This window comes from Eurypyga helias, unplaced genomic scaffold (genome assembly GCF_000690775.1).
Source record: "Eurypyga helias isolate BGI_N326 unplaced genomic scaffold, ASM69077v1 scaffold2749, whole genome shotgun sequence".
NCBI classification, from domain to species: Eukaryota; Metazoa; Chordata; class Aves; order Eurypygiformes; family Eurypygidae; genus Eurypyga; species Eurypyga helias.
Window position 1 is genome coordinate 2,504 of NW_010269952.1, and position 17,484 is coordinate 19,987.

A 17,484-nucleotide genomic window follows, 5' to 3' on the forward strand; every position below is an offset into this window, starting at 1 on the left:
ATTTTGCAGTGAAGCTCAGGCACAGTAATTCCTTTTTTGACTCTTTTCAGAATCCTCCTTTAATGGTACGGAACCAACTTCAGCTGTGATTTTGTGCAACGTTTTAAAGAGCTAGTATGGTGGTAATTTACACATTAGAAGTAAAATTTGAGCTCCTGCGTTGAAACTCCTGATTTGTGACCAGCTAGAATTACAGTAAGTGGCTCTGTATGTTCTTGGTTTGTGTCTTTTTTCCTTTCAGCCCTTCCTTGCGTAGTGATGTGCTACATGGAACCTGACTCCCAACCTGTTTGGGGCAGGAGCAGCCTTTCTTAGCTTGTTTCTGTGAGGCTCAGATCCCTGTTTGCAGTCTAAGACTGGTGTAATAGAAGGTAACAGTCCAACCCTGGTTTAAAATCAAGGGTAGTTGCCCAGAATACTTTGTGTATTTAAGTGGTGGACCTCTAGCATAAAATAAATTTTTCTTTGTGATTCTGTATCATAACTTGTTTCGTTCTGCGTTTTACTACTGTGCTTATGGGTATAACAGCTAGGTAGTGCAACCTTCTGCATTTTTATAGCAGTGCTGTGGACACAACTGCATGTGTTAACGGGAACTCTTGGTTTTGACACAAACTCATTCTTCTGGTATAAGCAACTTGCTGAAGTTACAGGGAGATTGTGATCTCCCTCATATATCACCAGATAGACAGCTTCAGACTGGCCTTGTCAATCACTGAAGTATAATAAAGCCATTTAGACCATCTCTTCTAAAAGAATTGAATATGTGATGCTGGGATCAAATAGCAGTGAGTGCCAGAAAGTATGACAACTGCATGTAATATCTTTTATGTGCGTGAATTTGTTTAGGGTGGTACCTATCTTCATAATTCTGGGTGTGCAAACTTGGTACTTCCAGATGTGCCAGGGGTTCAGACAGATTTTGAAAGCTTCCATGAAAAGTTGCTAATAGCTGCAGTGTGCAGAGCCTGCTCACTCGTATTGCCCACTGCCACACACAGTTGATGTGTCACTATCCAAACGGATGTTTGTGCGTACACCACTTCATCAAACTGCATAAGCTGTGACACAGCTAGTCTTAATTATACTGCTTTTTTAAATCATTCAAATGTTGTAATCCATATATCACTAGAATTGTTCTACTGCTCATTTGTCCACAGATAATGTTTCATTAAAAGTGCTGATGAGCTCCCAGGACTCTGAAGACAGCAGTTTTGTGCAAGATAAGAATGTTCCTTAAAGAAGCTGATGGAGGATAGAGCTCCAGAGTTCCTGGCAGACACTGACAGCATAAGATGGCACCGTAGTCTAGTCTGAAATTGTAAGTCTTAAGGAGGACTAGATGTCCTTGACTTTACAAGCAGTTATTGCACTGAAGAAACTTAATAGTGTGCTGGGGGGAGTCTGCTTTCAGGACCTGTGTAGATGCATTTGTTCAGTTACACTAATATGGCTATGGGCCAACTAGGTTTGCTTTACATGTGACTGTGAATTGAACTCCTTGACATGAGAGGAACTAATTTTATTCTTGGTGAACCTGAGATCTGCTCCCATCATTTCTGAACTACTTTGTTTCTAGAACTGGTAGGAAATCTAACAAATGGATGGTGAATTCTTTTTTTTACCACTGAGGCTTTTTGCAGGACAGGGCCCTGTCAGGAGGGAACAGGTTACAAGTCAGAAGACTAGGACGCTAACACTCCGTATTATGCCTTGAAATACATTACACAGTTGTAACTCCACTATTAAATACAAAAATAACACTATAGTTGGCAGATACAAGATTGATGACTGTTCCTGGGAGGGAAGAAAATCAATATCATTGGATATTGTAGTGGACAAGTCCAATGGACTTAATGTTTCCATTTCAAGAAGTGGAAGAATCTTATCTCTGGCTTTCACTTCCTTTCGCCTTCATTCCACAGTTTTTGTAAGAAGCATTAAATGTAGAAAGCAATCTTGCAAAATAGGTTTCTATTTGTAAGCAGGCAGTGGTCAAAGCCTGTCTTTCATTCCTGTGTGACCCTGAGAGATGCAAGAGGTGGATGTGTTTCGTTGAGAACTAGAGGGTTAATTTACATATGGAAATCTGCTAACATTAGTGCACCAAGCTTATTTTACACATGTACACACCTCTTACAAAAGCAAACTGTGAACGTGAAAATGTATGTGCCTAAATATTCAGCATGGCTATGTTGGTAGGTAGCCCTGTGTAGACATACTCTTAGATCTAAGCTACTGCTGCAGAAGTTGGTGAAATCACATCTAAACCTAAAGGAGAATAAAATAACAAGAGCCCAATAACTGTGCAAGTTGAAGTGTAACAAAGATCTTCCAAGTAGGTGTGCTTTGATAAAGATGCATGTTTTCAGCTGTAAACCCAGTGTGAGAAGTTAAGGTTAAATGTGCTCTTAGATATCCACTCCTTTGTTCTGTATCCTTAGAGTGATCAGAGTACTTCTTATTTAGGAGAATACTTTCTATTTACAGTTGTAGTTGTTTGTTCAGGTAATGATGCATCTTGTGTTACTAGTGCTGCAGAGAAGTGACTCTGTAGTATTTGTTACCACTTGAAATGCATCTTTACTGAAATCAGAATTATATCTAGAGATCCCAGTCTCCCTAGATCTGAAAGTTCTCTGTTTCTGGAGGTGTGTAGCCTTTATTCAAATGCAAGGGATACAGGTAAAGATAACTTGCATTATGTGTCATGAAGAACTAGATGTTGAAAATTGGTGTAAGAATAGCACTAGTCTGTAAACTTCAGTAAAGTATGAAATTGTTTTAAATAAATGGCAAAAGAGCAGATATGGGACATTGGGGGCTGTTGATGCATGCAAAGCAACAAGATGCTTGAAAGAAACTGTCCTTTCAAAAACTAGTAGTAAATTATTTGTAGGAATTTTGTTAAAACGCAGCATTCTAGATTTTGTTTGTAAGTTACGTTTTTCACGTCAAGCTCCTAAGTATTTGACAGTGAAGTATTTGCACTGTGTGACCACATCAGCCTATGAAATCAGTGCAAAACAGAGTCAAAAGAACTATTACCACAAATTCAGTATTGGCCTGTGGGTGAAAGCATAGTCTAAAATCGTGATTGAACTTAAATTTAAATTGCAAATCTTTTCTAAAGAATATTTTTATTGAGGAGATACGATTTGGAGTGTTTTGATTGCGTTGTTATTTCGTTTATGCTTCCTTTTGGGTAATTTTTTTTTTAATACCTACTGATAGGATTTCTGACATTCTTAGAAGCAGAAACTTGGAGCTTTCACATCCCTAAAGACTGAATCAAAGCTTACAGGACCACTTGTATTTACGATATTAGATTTGTGCATACGTTCTTTCACTGTTGAAACTACAGCATATTACTTGAGTTACAGTTTAATGTGTAGTTTAATTCTCTGCTGATTTCACCTCTTAGCAGGGGTGGCTTAGATGAATTTAGATGATGGATTCGTTTGCACGAATGTATGCCTCACTTTCAAAAGAAGGTTGTGTCTGTTTTTTTCTCCTAATTCCACGCCCCTGAAAGTTCCAATCCTTGTGGTTTGTGTGCTGAGGGACAAACGTTTCCTTTTCCCTGCAGGTAGTTGCTACTCTCCTTCAGTGGGAAAACATACTTGAACACCAGTGGTATCAGGAGCCTCTTACGGTGTCTTGGAGTTTGTTAGGAAATACAAATGCTGGCGTTTTGTAAAGATGGAGAGAGCTTTTCAGCTGTCTTTGAATAACCAAAAGTACTGAGAAAAGCTCATAATTTTGCACGGGGAGGGTATTTGTTCTGAACTGTATCTCACGGGTGCTATAAATAATAACTATTTTCATAATAGATGACTTGCAGTCTGTAAAAAGCAGGTCATTCCAATTACTACCTTCTTTTCTCTTCATGCTGCTTCAATGGCAGGAGATTTTTAGCAACCAACAGCATTGCAGGACTTTTTTTAGGTGGAGGTGAATATTTTAGGGATGTGAGATAAGGGGAATGCTCCATTGGAGTATAACAACCTTTGGATTCTTTTGGAGGGCAGGATTCAAAAAGCTGAGATGGGCTAAACTGACTGTAACTAGCCTTTTCTTTTTTTTTTCCTTCCCCTTTTTGGCGGGCAGATAATTAATTTCAATCTTAGGGAAGGGTTGTTTTTTGTAGCCCCATTTCTGTCTCCCACCAGCTTGCCAGGACCACAGCTTTACTTCTCATGTGTAGAAGGACAGTTGTAAGTGAACGGTAAGGGGATGGGGAGGAGTTGAGAAGTTTATTCTTTGGTTCAGAAAATTATGGGGGAACAGAACAGCCCCTTGAACCTGCTTACCGATCCCAGCTGGGCTTCGAAAGTTGGGTTGTCACAAGCAGTCTATGGATTGTAGGTTGACAGTTGTCATGTGCAGCTGTGGTGACAACACATGAACACCAGCACCTTTTCCACACAGCCACGCTGGAGACCTGTTCTTACAATTCTGCTACTGAGTGGCTACCTACTTAAAAGGCAGGGAGCTGGATCTCCCTGGATGGATTCCATGTGTTTCTCAATCAGTAATGAAATTTTGCAACATGTAGTGGTGTCTTGGACTTGACCAAAATTTGTGCTATTTCAAATACAGGTGTATACTCCCATAAAATAATGAGGGCAGACTACTGCAGGCCTGCTAATGGCACCGAGAATCCTTATGGGCTTGAGGTTTCATTTTTCTCCACTCTTGCAAGATTTAAGTCATACTGTTTAGGTCAGGACAGTTAGAAGCAAGCTAGGCATCTTGATTCAGCCTCTCGAAGACAGTGCTTGTTTGCCAGAGATGTTACTTGAAGTATTCCCTTAGATACACGATACCATTTTTAAATGTACTGCCAGTTCACTGAATGATGCTTGATAGGGTTTTTGGGGGAGCTTTGTTTGGTTTGGGGTTGTGGTCTTTTTTTTTTTTTTTACAGGCAGATAAAAATATGCTTAATATACTTTTTTCCCAGCATCATCCAGAGATTATGGGAAAGGGAATCCATTTTATCATTTTATTCATCAGGCAGTGTTTCTTTTTTTTTTTTTTTTTTTTCCTTCCCTGATGGTTCTGCAGAACCCTTTTTACATTTAGGAACAGAGACTTGCTGCTTCCCTCCTGTACCTTGACTTGTTGAGTATGGCTGGATTTGTTTGTTTTCTTTCCCTGAATATCTTCCATTTGGTACTCCAACAGCATCTGTTCCCTCATTTTCAGTCTCGGTAACAGTGTGTATTACCAGCCTGGGGCTTGGCTGTAGCTGTCTCGTTTAGGAGCAGAGCCTCCCTTGCCAGTGCAGATCACTGCCACCATTCCATAACACTGACCGAAGCATTTGCTCCTTAAGTTTGAGAATAGCAAGCCAGAGAGGTGGAATAATTTAAGTAGTTGGCTTGTTACAGTCCTCTTCTAAACATGGAAATCAGAGCCTGCAAACATTCGTAAGTTGAAATATTGGCACAGACATGATCATTTCTGTGAAACTGCGGCTGTAACTACTTTGTTATGAAACTGCTGGGAGCTTCATGAATTATTTTAACAAATCCTGTGACTAAAAAGCATGTAACAGCTATTTTTTTCTGTGGCGATTGCTTCTGCACTTCAGACCCTGTTTAGAATGCCACGTAATTAAAATAGTTAACATTTTCTTTTAAATTAGATGTGGACTTCTTACATGATACCTAACTTGGTATCTTCTTACATGGTGCACAAGGAGCTGGGTGTCCAAATGCTGTGTATTTTAGCCTGTTATTTATTGTCTATGAGCATGTTGTCAGACCCTTAAGTGCTCTGTTCTTTGTGGTAAATTACTGCAAGCATGCGTAACGTGCTCCATGCTCCGTATGTTTTGTGACATCTCTAGTTTCTTAATTGTGTATTTTTTTTCTGCAGTAGGCTCTGCCATTTGTTCTTAACTTTTATCACTCTTGAGCTTTAAGCATCATGTGCGTCTCCTGAATTTTTTAAGAAAAAACATTGGGTTTGCCCATTTGAATTTCATATCATAGAATCATAGAATCACTAGGTTGGAAAAGACCTTAGAGATCATCCAGTCCAACCGTATCTGTCCACCTCTAAACCACATCTTTCAGCACCTCATCCACCCGTCTCTTAAACACATCCAGGGATGGCGACTCCACCACCTCCCTGGGCAGCCTGTTCCAGTGTGTGATAACCCTTTCGGTGACGAACTTCTTCCTTACATCCAATCTAAACCTCCCCTGGTGCAGCTTGAGTCCATTCCCCCTCGTCCGCTCATCTGTCATTAGGGAGAAGAGACCAACACCCACTTCTCCACAACCTCCTTTCAGGTAGTTGTAGGCAGTGATCAGGTCTCCTCTCAGCCTCCTCTTCTCAAGGCTAAACAAGCCCAGTTCCCTCAGTCGCTCCTCATAAGACATATTCTCCAGACCCTTCACCAGTTTTGTGGCCCTTCTCTGGACACGCTCCAGGACCTCAATGTCTTTCTTGTAGTGAGGGGCCCAAAACTGAACACAGTACTCGAGGTGCGGCCTCACCAGTGCCGAGTACAGCATATGTTCTCTCTGTCCCCCTAACCCCTCAAACTCGTGATTGGAAACACTGTAGATCTTCCTATTGAGTATAGTTTTGGCCGTTTGCCACAGTTCTGTGTTGCCAATGGGCAGCAGATCACAAATGGAGATTCAGTGCTCTGAAGTTTTGTAGTGATGCTAGATAATGAGAGAGTCAGCAATTAAGCAACAGTATGTCTTATTTGCAGTGTATTCTGTGCAGCTCAGAACATCAGTTTGCAGTCTGTTATCCTAGAGTAGATTAGATTACCTTACACTATATTAGTTTGCATTAGTTTAAATTGAGAACTGTTGCTTTGCGTTAGTCCTGAGCATGACTTTAATGTTACATGAAGGATTTTTTTTTTAACCAAAATATTTGTGCCCGTGGTAAGATACTGGTTCCTCCTGGACAGAGGAGACCATTACCAGTGTACCCAGGATTTAGGAAAAGATGCTCTTCTGCTTGGCAGGCTTGCTTAGAAGTCGGGTCCTGCTAACCCTGTCTCTGGCTGTACTGTGTTCTATAACAGCCTACTGGCATTCATCTGGTGGCCTGGGATTTGTAAAACTGTGCCTGTGAGATTGCTGATTACACTGGGAAGAGAAGGCAGTTCAAAGCTAGCTGGAATAGTGTCTGCTGTCATTTGGAATCTGCTTTAAGGCATCTCGCTCCCTCGGTTTTCGATAGTGAACGGAAGTAGAAATAGAGAGTAGATCTTGAAGCTGATTTACTGTCCTTGAAACCAGATATCTATTCTAGTTTGGAATACAGTTTCCTATCTGTGTCTACAAGCTTTTCTTCCTTCATTTTTTCAGCCAACACCAATCCCAGCTGCTCTGTGCGTGACTCTGACCCTTTCCTCTGTGTCCTGTCACACCTCCAGCCCAAGTGTCATCTCCCCTAGCTCTGTATTTCTCTATTCCTCTCACCAAGAGCCGAATAACTTCTGCCACAAAGGCTTCAAACCAAGGAAGTGCAAACTGCCCTCTTTGTCCACTACATCCTCTCAGATTAGCAGCTTCTGTTTGATGTTGTCCAAGTATGAAAGAAGCAGCTTTTCCCTGGAAGCTACAGAATCCCTTGTGTGTAAGAGACTTTATCAGAGCCTGAAATGAGCTGGTGGCCACCACTACAGGATACATAAAAGCATCATGTCCTTCTGTGTTTTGTTCCTCCTTTGCAACTGATTGCTTGGACATTGTGCTTTCTCTCTGAGAACACAGCAGGTTTTTGGAAATACCATCTTGAAACCAGTATTGGTTCTGGAAAATGCCACATTAATCCATGCAGCCACTTCTAGGCCATTGCCTGAAATACTGAACTTAAGCATTGTGTGTACCTGCTTGTGACTGCCAACTTTCCTTGTTTGCTGCATGATTTTAGGAGCTGATGGTTCATAAGTTACCGGAGCTAGAAATGAGCAGAAATCTGAGACCCTGCTAACATGTCAGGCTGGATAAAGCCTTGCTTGCTAGTTACAGTGACTTACATGATATTGGTCCTTTGTACTAGAGAAGCAATGTTTTCCTGTTGTTCAAGAACTGGTCTCGGACCTTAGATCAGTTAAGTTTTAAAGCTCCGCTGCTGTGCTAGTCTCTTATTGCGTCATTTGAAGCTGTTAATTGATGATAATTATGAATGCTTAACCCATTTTGTTTGAGGATTTGTAAACCTTTTTCTGGCAGTCTACTCGGTGATGCTGGAGTGTTTTTGGGAAGCACAGGGATTGGAAGGCAAAAGAAGCTGTTTTGTATGCAGTCATGCCATGAAAAGCAACATCTGGAAAGGATGAGAGTGTGATTGTTCATATTCCCCTCTGCACCCACCAGGCATTCACATTTGAAGAATACGATGCAGAAGCAGAGCCCCATCTGCTGATGTTCCCCTTTGAGTGAGATAGTCCCTTAAAGAAGGAGTCTTACATAAATGACTTTGACCTGTGTTTCTGTGTGTATGCCATATCATATCTGTGGGTATGGTGTTAACTTTGACACTGAAAAAGAAAATCAAGAAAAGATCAGTGCTAGAACTGGAGAAACTAAGCACCCCCCTTAGGTGTATGCAGGTCATTATTTCTAAGCTAGGTTTAGGGTCTTCACAAATCTTGGACCAAGATAATTTCAGAAGTTACCCCAAAATGAAGCTTAATTTCTTTGTGTTGAACTTGATGGCAGAAATCTACCAGATGGTGAAGGGCACAGGATCAATCTACATGGTGATGGTTCACAGGTTGTAAAATTTCAAGGCCTGTTCACACATACATAGATATTTTTTCTGTCTGAAAGTATCCTGATACTCTGCTAGGGGGCAAAAGCTGCTATTCTGTTTTGACTTGAAGTGGTCTCTAGTGAGATGAACAGTATTGGCAGCAGCTTCTTTTGCTTTGAGCATTACGTCTGTATACTCCCTGGAGAGCTCATTAATTTTTAAAGCTGTGGCAGCAATAGGCTAAATGGATACAGTAGAGATATGCTGGTGGTTTGAGGTGTTCCATTCATCCTTTTGGGATAACCAGTTCTGTTCCCTTCAGTGATATGTGGCACCCTAAGATCAATGAGGCAATTTAACCTGAGAATGTGACTGTTTAGCAAATGGGAAGATGGCATTTGGTACATTGGTGGAAACAAGAAAACTTCTCTTCTAGAGCATTGTCTGCTCTCCGATCGACTCTTTCTTAACCATGCTAGTAAACTCCACGTTTGTAGAAAGGGAGGAATTATGCTAGAAGGTCAAGCCTACTGTGGTTTATGCTGGAGAGGCAACAGCATGTGAAAGGCAAGGTTCTGAGTTACCATATTATTTCTAATCAGTAATTGCTAATCAGGATGAGTGTCTTGATTGTTGACTTACAGGGTCTTAATGTTGTAGATGGCTGTGCTTTTCACACGGGTACATTAAGGGTGGTCATATTACTTGTACATGTATATACGGTCCTTTTGTAGCTTGTAGTGTCCAAATACTTAATACAATTAAGTAAAATTAAGGCAATACTGTCTTAATGCAGGGAGTCTTGTAGCAGACAGGGTGGGAGCTCCTGAATCCTGACCTAGGAGTGGAGCTGTAATACCTAGCTTCCTCTCTGAGGAAAGTCCTAAGACTGCCAGTACCTTTTGAGCTACAGCCATGGACTCTGGAAGGAACACGGGTGGGTGCTTTGAAGGGGCAGTAATCAATGCTGAGCCGGCAAAGCTCAAGCAGGGGAGGCTGTGGCATCGCCCTGGGGCCCTGACATCATTTTGCTGTTGCCTGGCCAGACAGCCACAATGCGTGGGGTGTGATAGAAGGGGATCCTCCATCCCCCACTGCCAGTTGGCTGGGGTTCACTAGTGGGACAGACCTGGCTGCAGCCAAGGCCTGAGGCACTCCGAAGGCAGTTCTTGGGTATGTGTGCACCTCTGTGAAGGTAACAGAAATACTGAAGGATATAGAGTGGGGCATCACAGGAGTTTTAGGGCCACTTGTGTCTGCACCTCAGGACAATGAAAGATGGAAGTAATCAGCAGATGGACCTGAATTTGGTACTGAAACTACTTAGTGGCTTCACTTTGACCTTACCATTCTTACTGTTACCTTACTGGCCTTGCTTTAGTACTGAGACCACTAAGTACAGACCTGGATGGTAATGAAGTGCCTCTGTCTGCTCTGTCCACTCTTAACACTGTCTGAATGCTGCTTCCTGTCCACACTACTGCAGTCCCTTTCCAAGAATTAGCAGTCAGAGGCGTGCACTCTGTTCCAGCTGATGGGGTTGGAATCTGTAGGAGCTCCAAATTTCATACTCTATATTTTCTAATTAAGGACACAATAACAAGGTAATGTGAAATACACCACATATAAACATCAAGGAAAGAGTAATGCTCCGTATAATGCAAAGTATATTCTGTGCATAACGCTGTTATGTACTATATATTTCATGTTTGGAAGTTTATAGTGCTTGTCCTCCTGACCCCGGATTGTAGATACTGTCACCCCTGTGACAGAAGCAGGATCAAGCTCTCTAAACCAAGAATAAAGGAGCAGGTACAGATGGACTGTGATCCTGACCCCAGAAACAGCTACGTGCTTTAACACCCATTGATATAAATGAGTACTTAGACACTGGTAATCCTTCATTCTTTGGGGGGATGCTAACCACCCATATGTCCCACTGAGATTAGAGTCAAGGGCATTTACCACCTCCAGGATTTGGCCTTAAATGTTGCCAAAATGTTCTCTGCTTTTGGAACTCGAAAGGGTGCCAAGCTTCTCTTTTTTTTTTTTTTTTTTTTTTTAAATTTTCAAATTAATCATGAAATCCAATCTATCCTGATACTAGCACATTCTCCCCACCTCCCTCCCAGAGTCTGTCTTCCTGGGCTGGAACCCTGTATATCATGTTTCAGGATTGTTTTGCTAACACATAATTAGGGATTTATAATGTAAATGCTGACACAAGCTTAACTAGCCTATTGCAAATGTGACACTATTCATTAAGGACTCTCTAGGGTGCAGTATGCTCCTTGGTGGATTAGCTTCCTGGAAATTTAATGGCAGTTTGCAAATTGGCATCCAATTTTGGTTTTAGTGTCTCTTGCTACTATACAAAGCAATTTTGATTCTGATAGTGTGAGAGATTCTGTTTTACTTTGTTTTACTTCCATGCTGTACTTTAGACAGGAGGATGAGTCAGCTGGGGAGGTCCTGGAAAAATGGTATGAAGACAGATTGCTTTGTCCAGTTAGTCTTCTAGAAATTAAGCAGGGTATTCATGCCCAGCCCTCAGTAACCAGTTGAATTCATCTCGTGTGTGTTGGTGAAGCTCAGTTTCTTTCAGAAAAGCACCTGAGATTTATGTGTAACTCTAGCTTTATTTGTGCCCAGTAATTTTATTGAGGTTGAGATAAGCATTATAGGATGCTGTGGGATTTACTTAGTTCTTAGTAGATCTGGAGGCTAGATTATTTTTCCTCATCATGGAAAAACATTGAATTGTGTTTATTTGTGGGATTGTACAATATTCTGTACTACTTAGAGGTTATCAATGTAACATTGCTGCGCAATAACTTTCTGAACAACTTCATGTACGGTTGTATTTATTCTGGAATAGCTGTTCTTAGAATGCTCATCCAGCTATACTGTGACATAACTTGTATCTGTAGACAAGTTCATAAAATTTTAATAGTTTTTGGGAGGTCTGATTACTAGAACCAAACTGGCCTATGTAGAAGAAATTCTTTTGTGTAGAACTGCTTAGCTAAATGTCACCTTTACAAAAGATCAGCATTTATTTATCTGTTATATACTACCTTTCAAAGTGTGCCACCCTGAAGATTACCATTTTGTTTTCAAGTTGTTGGTTACCAAATACTTTCCAGCCACTCCATTTAAATACTTAAGAACTAATCTTTCTTGTAAAAAAAAAAAACCAAAAAACAAGATGGTTTATCTCTCATTTTCTCTTAAAAAACAAACAAAAAAAGGTGGTTCCTTTGAAATGCTTTACTCTAGAATGACTGTCCTTTTCCAAGCAATTTTATAGCTTCCTCTAATCTAAAAAATAGTTTAATTTTTTTTAAATTTTAGAATACTGCTGAAGACAAAAGCTTATTTAATGATCACATATATTCTTCTGTGTATTATACTGTGGGTTGACTGACTTGTGGATGTACTTAACTTACGCTGTTTGAACTCTACAAATGTTGGGAACCATGAAAATTTTGACTAACTTTAGTGGTACCATGGGCTTTGCTAGTATGATGCTTGCTCATAAGCTGCTGAGGCTGTACTGATGCAGACTCGGTGATGAGAGAGCATGGATCCACACTAATATTTAATGGCAAAACAGTCTTCAGAGCAGTATCACACACGAGAGCAGAAGATATACTCCAAAATGAAATACAGCTCTGAAACATCCTTACGAATGCATGAAGACTGTTCTGAGCTTGCTGGATCCTCTTGAGTAACCCTATCAACCCCACTCAGGCATGAAACAAAGGAATTGCAAGCAGATTCGGGGCTCCTTCAGATAACCAGTTTCCTGCAAAGCATAAAACTAGGTGAGGCAGTTAAGATCTGCAGTGCGAACAGAATTGTCCATGGAGTGGGGGTGGGAATGTGTCCAATTCTTTCAGAGTTGGGCTGGTATGGGGAGATTTATAGTTTGCTTAAAAAAAATTCCAGTGTGAACGAGGGTGATGTACGTTCTTACTGTGAACTTAAACCATCTAGCAAAAGTGGCTCTAAGTATCTCTCCATGATGTTTCCACAAACCGTTTGACAAGCTCTCAGGACATACGTTGAATTCAGAATTGTGGCGTATGCATTTGTATGTTGCCTGTGATCTGTTTCTGCTCTTTGTTACTTATGACCCATACTCTGGCTCACACAGAAGCGTACAAACATTTCCTTACCTAAATCAACTTAGAATTTCAGGAGCAGTGCTGCACTGCTTGGATTGAGGGTCAAGTGGGTAGGAAGGGACATGATACCATTTTAATCCAGTGGTTATCTTAAGGGGTAAAGGAAGGGGGAAGTGCTGGCTGTGCAGAGATGGGGATGGAGAGCCGAGTAGAGTTGGTAGGAGGGCGAAGGGCTGTGCGGTGAAACAATAACTCCTTTTTCCTCTTTTACTCTTTTTAATTTATTTGATGCAACTGCAGAGTGTATCACAGGGGGCAGTGCTAATGGCCAGGAGGTGTTTATCCCCTCTTTACCCTCCTAGAAAGATGACCTTGAAACAATTAGGTGGATTTTTGGTAGGATTGTGAGACTGGACTCAGAAGTCTGCACTCTGTGGATCTGGTATTCTTACTACTTCTAAGAGCCCTCTGCAGAAGAAAGTAGTAATTTTGATGCTTGCTGGTGTGCTTTGTGAAATCCAGTGAGAGAGAATTACTGCCTGAAGACTGAGAGCTGAGGAGGATATTGTGACCACTTGTAGTGGCTGGCTCTGTAGCGGGGTTTTTGTCTGGTATGTGGGAGGCTTAGGTTTCATCAGAGCGGAGAATTTAATTTCCCCATTTCACTGAGGTTGGATTTTTACAGTAATGTAACTCTCTGTACCTTGCAGAATCTGCAGGAGAGCAGAGCTGATTGGTGTTGAGACAGATCTCCCACACGGCTGTGAAAACAAGTGCACAAATTCAGAGGAGCTGGGTGTAAATCTGAAGTAACTGCCATGGAGATTGATGTTCTCTAGGAGTTAATCTAGATTTACATCAGGGTAACTGTGACCAGACTCTCTCAGGATTCATCTTTGCTAGACTTTAGTAGCTCACTAAATTAATTGCTAATTAACTTGAGGTGGTTGATTATTGTGGATGCTTCCCACATATTTCTTCTGTCTTACCATCTTAGAATTCAAAGACAGAGCTCCACTAGATCAGAGCAGATCTTTGCTATTCTGAACTCCCGCTTGTCAAGAGCTGTTCCCTTCAGCTAGATACTAACACACCAAGCGCAGTTAGCAGACGTTACACCAAAGCACTGCAGTCCTCAGGCATTCAAGCTTGTGCACATCTGGGACAAAACCAGCAGACTCGTGGCACCCCGTATTGCCAAGGACTCTTAAAATAAGAAAGGGGTAAGAAGAGGTCCTGCAAGGCAGTCCTGGATTCTGGCCAGAGTCACTCCTACAAGGTCTGACAGTATTGAGGCACCTGGAAATTCTGCCTCCCTCCCTTCATCTTCAGATTTCATCATCAACATCATACTGAAAAGGCATACCTTTCTTATATGTGGTTTGTATGGTTTAAATGAAATTGGGTTGCCAGCCAGATGGGATCCTTATGATCCTGCTGTAATCCAGGCAGGGAGGTCTTGTGACAGCTTTAGCTTGAAAACGAAATTCATGTTCTGCTCTAGCTTCCTCCAGAATGGAAGCAGAGAAAGACAGTTAAAGCAAGACAACTGAGAACCTCTAGTGCCCATGAAGATAGTAAAAGGATCTGTGTCAGGGTTGAAAGCAAAACTCAGTTAAGCTTTTATTCATAAAAGGTCCTTATTCTTAAAATAAACATTTTGTTAGGTCCCACCAAAAGTGTCTAGGCAACATGAACCTAAAAGTCATCCTTGTCTTGATGGATGGGCTTAACAACCTTCCAGTCCTTGGACTTCACTTTGAACTGGTCTGTCTCCTAACAGCTTGTAGTTTGAACTGGGAGAGCTTGGTCATACTGACTGATGCACATGCAATGAAGATGTAAAAATACAATAAACCGGTGATCATCTCTCTTGCCTGCACAAGAAAGTAAAGGCATTGTGCCAAGCAAATATGCGCATTAGATGACTAACAGAGCTCCCACACTGTCAGTGTAGGCAGGGAATATGCAATGCAGCCACATATGTGTCTCAGAACCATACTGAGTGCTTTTTATTCTTAATGTTTGGTTTTGTTTTTAAATAGGAGTTCAGATCCTTGAGCAGGATGTTTATCTCTATGCACAGAAAACAGTATTGGTCATAGTTTTTAATAGGTGTTCAAGTTTTTAAAACTACCAGCTGATATATGTCTTGCAAGTGACATCAGAATTTCAAGTAATTGCTATAAATGTTCACTAGGATAGCTGTGCATATCATATGTAATTATATGAGTTTACCTTTTTGGAATGGCTGGAAAAACCCTTTTCTTTTTTTCCAGTGGGAAAGTTGTTGAGAGGTTTTGTATTTAACTGCCCTGATTAGGTTTGATCTCTCTCTTTGATAAAATGGTGAGGTTTTCACAAAAACTAGTATGCTGTAACAAAGGAGTTGAATTCCATTTGATACTTGTGTAGCCACAGTTTTAAAATATACTTGCAGATACTGCTGAGCTGAACACCCATGGCAATTCTGTAAAACCCTGTGAGCAGAGTGCAGGTCAACTTTGCATTTAATCTTGCAGTGAGCTTCCGCTGAAGATGGTCCCCTTATCACTCCTCCAGTGGTGACTAATCCACCCCCCGAATTAATTACTTTTCCATCAATTCTGCAAGATGAAGCAACAGCCTTGTTGCAGCATAGATAGATAAGATAGATGGGTATGATGCAATAGAGGAGAGTGAACAAGATGAAACAACCCCCTCTGGTTTTGCAGCAGTGTAAGGTTAGCTCATCTTAAATGCAGCATGAAGGAAACCTTCGTGTTTCAACTAAGTATTGGTTGTTTGGATGATAGTCTCATTTAAATTCCTCAAGAAATATTAAGGACCCACAGAGCTGAGAACTCTGCAACCACAGAATGGGAGACAGTCTCTTGAGCTGAATCTTAAAAAAAAAAAAAAAAAAAAAAAAACAAAACCCAAAACCACCACTGGAAACCAAAGACAGAATCCCAAACTGCCAAGTACATTCTGTGGCCTGACAACCAGATGATCAAGTAGTCAATGGACAGACCTCGGTTGTTCCGAGAGCCGAAGTTTATCCAAGTTCATTGTGCTTTTCACTGGCTTATCTCAGAGCATACAGTACCTCAGAAAGCAGACTTCCAGAGTACAGGTAGAGAAGGGCAGAAGTCTTCACGCTCTTTCTAGGACTCACTTGCACTGACAGCGGCAAAATCTGTCAATATCCTTTTAGCACTGGAAAGCTTTCTATCTAATAATAAAATAATTTCTAGAAGTTCAAGAAGCAGCAAAGCTGCTAAAAAATTGCTTGCTATTGTGTGGATTAGCAGTTACAAGGGCTTGTGTGAAATGACTGGGTTGAGAGTCCACAGATAGCCTGCACCGTATGAACTCCGCTTTCCACTCAGCTGGTTAATTAAACTTGGTTTTCAGATCCCAAGACAAACCGCTTATGTGCACACTTCATTTTAATAACATGTTTCTGTTCCTCTGCCCCAGGAGACTTGGCCCTGTCTTCAGGTTTGTCTGTTCATAAGATGGAGAAAAGGGAATATGAGGACAAACGGAAAGTGTGTGGCTCTGTGTAGTCCCTTTTCAGGCAAGGCAAATACTCTTGTGTGATTTCAGGCTGTAGTCGGAGCAAGGGACCATCTTGCAGCACAACATTCCTACAGATTGCCTGAATGTGTTCTTTGGAATAGATTCTATGTCCTTCCCAGAACAGGGGAAAAGTCAACAGTAGTAATAAACAGTTTTATCATTTTGTGTTCCACCCTCTGGATTTGTGTCACTATTCTGTGATGATGCTCCTGCACATTAGCCGCCTTTGCTGCTCTGTCAGTGCCAGCCTATATATCTATATAATTGTGTGCACAATTTTTGCTTGCATCTTGGCAGAGTTTTCAGCAAAAATTAACCTGGTAGCTTTAAAAACGCGAGGTTTTGCTCATACAGAGCCAAGATAAAGTCACGCTTCTGTGAAGTAGTCTGAAATGTGCTGCTGGGTACTTGCTACCAGAAGTTTTGCAATTGCTTATCAGTCCTCTGTGACACATCCTCTAGAGGTTTCACACAGAGCAAAATGAAGTGCTGCAATCTTCTCTTAACTCGGAGCCTGATTTTGCTGGCGCTTATGCACATGAGTAAGTGCTCCTGTGACTAGTTTTAGCTGCTCATGTCACTATAATGAAGGACACACACACAAGTTTTAAAAACAAGGTCATGCAGTTGTATTGCCTTTATTGTTTAAGGTGACTTTCTGTAAAACTACTCTGCCTTCAAGGTTTTCCTCATAATTATGGGCACATGGCAGCGTATTTCTTTGGCATAAGTATAAAGTGGGTGTAAAATGCTCCAAAATCTGAATAATGTTTTTGCATCAGTTTTGCATTGGTAATAACTGCAAGAGGTAAGGCAATTGAGAATAAGGATTTATGTTTTCAGGGGCATGAGTGATTCCCAACTGTCCTTGCTTTAGTGGTATTTTCTTCTGATCATTCACATGCTGTTGGAGAGACCCAAAGATGGGGCATGTTAGGCAATAGATGAGCTTACCTCCTTTAAGTGTTTAAAATGGCACTTGTTCCTAACTTACATGGTGGGGAAAAGAGGAAGCAGGGAGGAATGCTTGAAGGTGGAGGCCTTGTAGGGA

At 41.2% G+C, this 17,484-nt stretch overlaps 1 protein-coding gene across 1 annotated transcript in view; it reads left to right on the top strand.

The window, feature by feature from the left end:
• The first annotated feature begins 1,160 nt into the window (after window positions 1-1,160).
• PTPN5 (protein tyrosine phosphatase, non-receptor type 5 (striatum-enriched)) overlaps window positions 1,161-17,484 on the top strand; it is a 73,931-nt gene continuing 57,607 nt past the window's right edge. The window contains exon 1 of the mRNA XM_010158245.1: window positions 1,161-1,321. The gene's annotated coding sequence lies outside the window, so the exon portion shown is untranslated. The remainder of the gene's footprint in view (window positions 1,322-17,484) is intronic.